This window comes from Terrapene carolina, unplaced genomic scaffold (genome assembly GCF_002925995.2).
Source record: "Terrapene carolina triunguis isolate 2854851 unplaced genomic scaffold, T_m_triunguis-2.0 Scaffold210, whole genome shotgun sequence".
Taxonomy (NCBI): Eukaryota; Metazoa; Chordata; order Testudines; family Emydidae; genus Terrapene; species Terrapene triunguis.
This window is the reverse complement of record NW_020664561.1, coordinates 15,117,594-15,125,540: the sequence shown is the minus strand read 5'-3', so window position 1 is coordinate 15,125,540 and position 7,947 is coordinate 15,117,594. Positions and strand designations below refer to the sequence as shown.

At 43.0% G+C, this 7,947-nt stretch overlaps 1 protein-coding gene across 1 annotated transcript in view; it reads right to left on the bottom strand.

Moving 5' to 3' along the window:
• Nucleotides 1–7,947, bottom strand: part of LOC113407236 (ral guanine nucleotide dissociation stimulator-like 1) — a 98,915-nt gene that overhangs the window by 56,983 nt on the left and 33,985 nt on the right. The window lies entirely within an intron of this gene.

Here is a 7,947-nt window from a genome sequence, read left to right as displayed (position 1 = left end):
TGAGGGGCTGAGTGTCCTCAATTCCCATCAAGCCCTCACTGGGTAGCTGAGGAGGTGCAGTGCTAGGCAAGGCGCCTGTCTTGCTGTATTTCTAAGTTCAGTGATTCTTTGGGCTCTGCTGGCCAGGCACTCTTATTTCTCTCTCAAAAGAACTCACATCAAACATTTTACACAGGAGAGTTTGACAGTCAAACTGAAGGAATAATTTTATTTTTATTCATCAGCTTATGCTGAGCAAACAGACACCATTATGATGAAAAAATGCTAGTAACTTGGGCAGAGTTTCAAAGCCATTAGAGCAGTATTTCTCAACCTTTTTATACCAGGGACCAGCTTGCTGCCTTCTAAACTACATCAGGGAGATCTCAGGGACCGGTGCCAGTCCACAGACTGGTCGTTGGGAAACACTGGATTCAGGTACCTAACACCTATTAATTTTAAGAGATGGGGACATCAAATTCCTTTTAGGTAGCTTTGAAAATCAAACCTTTGTTTTTATTTTTTTAATGCACTTGCATAGGCACAAGATTTTGTTTAGATCTACTTCAACCTAAAGGGTCACAAGAAAGCCTTTGGAATTTGTAGGGATCCAAAATAAATAAATAAATAAGCCTCGAATTTCTTAAGTATAACACAAAAACTCCCTTGAGCGCCTAAAGTGTTGAATGGATTTACATGTAATCTTCCACAACATTTAAATTTTACTCAAAGAGTACATGGTAAAACCTTGGCTAGGATTAATATTTATTTTCACACCTGCTAAAGAGCCTAATCTAAAGCCTATTCAGGTCAGTGGGAGACTTTCCCAAAGGATTTAAACCCTGCCTTTAACTGAAAAATCAAAAACTCCCTTTGCCTGTATTACATATTTAAAAAAAATCTGAGAACTATATTTTTACAGCAATTGCATTTGTTTGAATGAGAAATTAAACATTTCTCATTAAAACAATTTACACATTTTAAAAGTTAGATTTGAAACTAACTTGTCTTATACCCTGTGCAATGCTTTTCATTTCAGCAGTGTAAACTAAGGCAGAATTTGCTCCTGAGAGTTTTTCCTATTCTAATACACAGATGCAAATTGCCCTTGTTAAAATTCAATTCATTTTCAGTTTTTGTGGTTCTTACATCTGACTTTTTCTTCCCAAGTCGATGTCCCACAGTCACACATAGACCATTCAAAATTTTCCTCCTTAAATTTCATTTTACTCATCTCTTTGAACAGTTGGTTTGGTGCGTCTGTGAAACAACAGTACAAGAGGTTGATGCTGGAGTTGAAAACAGTCAGTACAAGCCTCATGTGATCACGTGCCTCCTGCCGTGAGAAGATTGAGCCCATGTGTGTTTTGGTTTTGGGGGACCCCCCTCCTGAGAGCAGGATCCTGCTTTCCTATGTCATGCAGAGAGAATTAAAGGGAACATAAATTACGTGGCTCTTTGTGCATTCAGCCATATATGAAGAAAAAACTACCGATTCCCCCATGTCCATATACGAAATGAAGAGCACAAGGTGTAGTCTGGAAAGCCCTAGTAAGATTCTGTACAACTTGTTTCTTAATGTTGGTAAGGAAAAGTAACATCCATATTTTAATCAGTAGGTGTCTTAGGACAGAGGTTCTCAAATTGTGGCCCATGAGCTCCATTCAGGTGGTCCGCAGATAGTTCCTTCTAAGGTGCGTGCCTTGGCGGCTGCACACAACAAAATGAAGGGCCACCCCCTAATTAGTGGAGCCATGCTGGCATGGCTCCACTAATTAGGTGCCTGGACCCTGGAGAAGACGCACATGTAAGGTGAGGTGATGGCCTTGGCTGGAAGAGGGGGTAGATGGGAGGGGGCAGTGGGGTGAGAAGAGGGAGTGGGGGGAATTTGGGACATACAGGGCTGCGGTGGCCAGAGAAAGGCGACTTTCCCCAGCTCCAGGGCTGCGGCTGCCGGGGAGGCCCTCCTTCCCAGCCTCAGCTCTGTGGCTGTTGTGGGGGGGGGGGAGAGACCCCCCTCCTTCCCACCCCAGCTCCAGGGCTGCTGCGGTGAGGGGGTGGGGGAGGGAGAGAGAGAGAGACCCCCCCACCCTCCTTCCCAGCCCCAGCTCGGGGGCTGCCGCAGCGGGGGAAAGAGGGAGAGACCCCTCCTCCTTCCCAGCCTGGGGGCTGCCGCAGTGGGGGAGAGAGGGCACATCCATCGCATTAGAAAGGTAAGACTACTGATATTAAAATATGAGTTGTGTGCTTTTATTTGTAGAACAAAAAAATTATTATTTTAAGTTTTTTTTATATAGCGTTTTTATCCAAAGTGCTTTACAATAGTCAGCTAACGGTACAAACAGTATTTGGATAGATCATTAATTGGTCCGCCGAGACCCTCAGCAATTTTCAAGTGGTCCGTGAAAAAAAAAAAAAGTTTGAGAACCACTGTCTTAGGAAAAGCTTGGGTTGGGAAAAGATGGATAAACCTGGATTTTTTCAGTTTCTCAGGGAGACGATCACAAAAAAAATCTCATCAAGCTGCAGGTTAATTTAACCAAAGCACAAGTTATTTTGAACTTTCTGCATATATATCAAAATATCTTTTCTGACTTGTCTTTTCTCTGGCATCAGCTTTCTTTATTGTTTTCCCATTCACAGCATCAAGCATAGCTTACAGTAATGGGTTTCAGCATAATTACAACCTTGCCTATTTCTTGTTAGCCAGAACACATTTTTCACACCCAGAATTCGGATCATGCTTATAATACATCAAACATGATACCATGAAAACCATGTCTGATATATGAACCATATCCACTCCCCCAAACATACCATTCCTGCAGGCAAAAATTATTTTCTACAAATGTGAAATTCACCTCCCAACCTGGGGCCAGGTCATAGAGCTGCATCCTACCTCTACAAGGTATTTTGACTGATGTATCCAGCAATCTCAGATCAAGAAGCCCCTGTTCTGGCTTGGTCCCATCACCATTTTTTATAGGACCAGGGAAGAATACAGACAGAACAGTGACAGCTGCTCCACCTACAGTCCCCCTCCCCCACTTCTACCACCAAGGGTAAATGTAGGGCTTAAGTGGTTGTATGTCTACACTGCAATTAAACACCCATGGCTGGCCCATGTCAGCTGACTCAGGCAGCAGGGCTCAGGCGAGTGGGGAATTCTTCCATCAACCTAGTGCTGTCTACACTAGGGGTTAGGTTAGCTTCTCTACATTGCTTCGGGGTGTGTATTTTTCCTCCCCTGAGCGACATAGTTGGGTTGACCTAAATTTTCAGTGTAGACCAGGATTTACTGACATGAGGAGGTGCCATTAACTTCAATTCATCCACTTGTCTGAGTGAGGGTTGCAGGATTTGACTCATGTTTTCCAGCACCAAGTGCAACAGGGTCTCAACTGGTGACTAGGGCTTCTAGGTGCTACTGCAATACAAATTATCTAAGAGAGATAGAAAGCCCAGCCCTCTGGGGTGCTGCATGCCCTTGGCTCCCACTGACTTTCAAGGCATTGAGGGTGCCCAGCACCTCACAGAAGTAGGCTCCCACTGTATTTTTCACCTTAGCTAACAGAAGACACAGCAGTGACTAAAGTGTTGGAGACCGGGGCGTGGGTGGTCTTGCCTAATGGTCAGGGCAGGAATCTTCCCTAATGGTTGGAACAGAGGTGACCAGGCCTAGTAGCCAGACCCAGATCAGGAGCCAAGTTGCCAAGTACAAGGAGTGAGCCAGAGCAAGAGCCGGTAGCCAAGTGTCAGAGCCATGGTCAGAGGCCAAATACCAAGTTCAGAGAGTGAGATGGTACCAAGAGCCAGGAATCAGGAGCCAAGGGTCAGAGCATCATCCAGAACAGGGGCAGGAGCCAGAAGCAGCAACTAGGAACTGGGAGCCAGGAACAAGGAGCTGGAGGCAGGAGCAGAAGTCAGGTGCCAGGCCCAGAAGAAGCAAAGAAGGACCTGAGAGTAGGAGCAGGACACAGCAATGTGGGAGTGGAACAATATTGGGCAGCCAGGGACCCAGGCCTTCTGCAGGGTTTAATGATGTGCCTGCTGGAGTCTTCAGCCAACCAGTCATTAGCTGAACCATTTTTAGAAGTGGGCTCCAATGTTGCACATGCAACATGGGTAACTGCTTATCTACCTACATGCACAGTCAAATGAAAATCTGGGCCATTTAAACAGAGATCATACAAAATGCACATGCTCAAATTTAAAAGCTGGCTAAAGACTTAGCCCTGTATGCAAAATATACCCTTTAATTCCCCCCCTCCCCTCCCCGCCACCACTTCCTCCTTTTTTCTTTTTTACTCTTTTTACTGAAGCATGGACGAGGCAATTTTATGCTGGTGGGAAGAGACTGGTATAAAATATACTAAAACACCAGAGTATTGGTCAGTCTAACACTAAGATTACAAGTTGAAATGCTCAAAAGCAAGGATATGAAAATATTAAGGACTTCATGGTAATGTTAACTCAGCCCCACTGCACAAAGTGTACATTTTAGGGGATAGGTTTAGCAACAAACATTAATATATTAGGCTCTGGTTTTTAGAGGAAGCTTAAGGAGTTAGGTGCCCAATGGAATTTGAGCACCTCACTCCTTTAGGTGGCTTTGAAAATCCCTGCTATAATGTACACATTTACAAAGCAACATAGAAATAGAAACTACAACCCTCATGTGTTAACTTTACCATGAGAAACTTACTTTTTTCCAATTTCCTAACCTTTGTGAATCGAAAGTCATAACCTCAACATTACACTAATGTGCATTGCTTAGACTTCATTTTCCTTGGGTTCATCTCCCCTCAGGAAAAAAAACCACAGAGCAATCTGAGAGAGCCTACAAGCTTTCCTGGCAAAGCAAGGGTCTCCAAACGATTCTTTGTGATTCCATTAACTAAATGTAGTTTACTGGAGTTTGATCATTTTTATGGTTAAAAACCAAACACCCAAAACCTTGGCTGATGGCTTTGGTATGGTCTGTTCTTGCAAAAGATTATCCCCCGATTCCCATCCCTGAGTTTAGAGTTCTTAAATCCCCAGCTGAAGGGCGTTAATTTTACTGTATTTATTTTGGCACTCATGAACGTGCTGGAGTGACATCTTTGGAGACTGATGTTCCCTACTGAACCACAAAACTGGATCAGCATGAGCAACCAGAGTGCAGGCCTCCACCTTAGCCCTCCCCTTCCTCCCCACTCCATCCCACCCCACCCCACTCCCGGCTAACGTGCCTCAATCAACCCTGACTTAAACAGACTTCTCAGGGATGACCAGTCCTTGGCCAATATTACAAACAACGGTGCCAATCGGTGCCAGTTGTGTCACTTTGTTTTCAGATGTAGAAACTCCTGTAGTAGGAATGCGCAGAGAGTGACTTATAATGAAAAATATGTCCTTAGCAGTTGCCCCCTTCTACAACAGTTTCCTAATGTATCAGTTGTCCTTATCTGCTCATTTTCCATAGTGACCTATGGCATGAATCACAAGAAATTGCAGGGAATATACAAATCTAGCAGAGTGCCCAGCAATAAGGGGCTAATCCAGCCTTCTTCTGTGTGGCCTCAAATGAGCCTTTGGTGGTGGAACAGAAGCAGTTTTGGCTGCAGAAGGGCTGAAACTGGATATAGGCAGGTTACACATGGCAAGCACAACCTGTGAACAGAATAGGCTACCAGTCCATGAGAGTCCCCTGCACAGTAGTATGTAGTAGGCCAAAACAGGGCAAGAGTGTCTGTAGTTTCTCAGGCGGCACATAAGGGCCTGCAGAGTTTACTTCAGCTACCAGGCTGAGCTATTCTCCAGAGTGTTGCATTGCAGCCTGGGACTGATTCCTTCCTCCCAACCCCAACACATCTGCTCAGCACCCAATCTAGTCTCCTAGGTGTTGCAGTGGGTTCTGGATTTGCCCCTCAGTGCACGATTGTTTTTACACATTGGTAAGTTACAAATGTGCAGTATGTGAACTGGGAAGAGAATGAAGGTAACACAAAGAACAAGGATGGTTTTGTGGTAAAGACACTAGATTTGGACATAGAAGACTTAGATTAAATTTCCAAACTTCCTGTGTGAGTGGGCAAGTCACTTAATCACTCTGTGCCTCAGTTTCCCCCCTATTAAACTGGGCATAATAATCTCAACAGCACCTAAATGACAACTACAAAGAAATAAAAGAGTTGGAGCAACCAAATTAAAAACCCATGCAAAAAAGGGAACACACACATCTCCTGGGCACTTGAAGGGGAATATGTATTTTATTTCAAATCAAACCATTTGTTAGCTAGAACTGTGTTATCTGGCTTCAAGCCCTCTTTGACCGGCTGATTTGGATTAATGTAGACACTGGTAACTTCTAATTGTTCATAGCAAAAAGGCAATCTTCTGTTGTACACATCTGATTAATACAGGAGAATGTAAAAGACATGGAAGAGAGTACAGTTTGGGAACCAGGAGGCAAATCAAAAGCAACTGTACTGTCAGAGAAATTGTGTTTAAAATAGATGCTTTTAAACAAAGTTAAGTTGAATTTTTAAGTACACCTCTACCCCGATATAACGCTGTCCTCAGGAGCCAAAAAATCTTACCGCGTTATAGGTGAAACCACGTTATATCGAACTTGCTTTGATCCGCTGGAGCGCACAGCCCCGCCCCCCCGGAGCGCTGCTTTACTGCGTTATATCCGAATTAGTGTTATATTGGATAGTGTTATATCAGAATAGAGGTGTACTTATTTTAGTAATTCCAACATATTAGAATTTTTTTTTAAGTTCCTGCTGATAGAAATATATCCCTATAAAATAATTATATGCCATAGAAGTTTCATTATTGGATGTGACACAACAAACAAGCCAATCTATAGGCATATACCAGTTTGTTCACTCGCTAAATCTTTTTAGCAATTCATTTGCTTATGGGTGAGAGATTCTCAAGGCACACCACTTTAATGTCCCTCATTTTGAGAGTCATCACTCCTTGGAGCTCCAAAGTTCCCTACATTCCACAAAAAATTGGTGTCCCCTCATGTTTATTGTTGAAAATTATTTACATCAGAAGCAAAGAATCATGAAACTGAGGTTATGGAAAGAGTTGCTCACACTAAAGGAAGAAATCCTATAGTATCTTTAGTTCTCTGCATGAATAATATTTGTGTTCTCCTCATTGTGGATTTTTGTCACCCATTGTGTTCCACCTTTGGATCTTGGCAGATTGACAGGGACATTCTTAAGTCTGAAGCTAACCTTGTATTCTTGTTCCCCAGTGTGGCTTCTCTTTCACAACTCCTATATGTTACATGGCCTTTATGCTCCTTGTATCTGAACAGTACTTTGTATCATAAGAGTCACGCAGGGCCTGTCTTCTAAGCACTTTAGCATCATTATTAACGAAGTCACACAACAGCTCTGTGAGATAAGCATTATACCCATTTTCCAGATGGGGAAACTGAAGCATGGAGAATGTATATGTCTTGCCCAGTACCACATAGGAAGTCAGTGGGATAGCCAAGACTAGAAAACCAGGAGTCCCAACTCCCAGTCTCCTGCTCTAATTACTAGACAATGCTATAGCCTTTCTGTACATCACTTGATTTTGACAACATGCTAACTAAATGAGCACAAGAAATAAAATGCCCCTTTATCCCTTTGGAGGTCAAGTCATAAATAGAGAGAGGGGGGGAAAATTGCTGAAACCGCAAAATGATTACACTATGGTGATGTAAACAACTTAAAGTACTCCTACCAAAAAAGCCATTCTTAACTTATAAGCAGAATAAAAAGCATGGAATATTACAGACTGATAACTGATGTCTTTTATGTATGGACCAATCACCTTACTAACTCCACCTAAACTTGGATTATTTTGAGATTAAATGGATTTCTACATTAGATTTTGTATTCTGGACAGGGCCGGCTCCAGGGTTTTTGCCGCCCCATGCGGCGCACAAAAAAAAAAAAAAAAAAAAAAAAAACC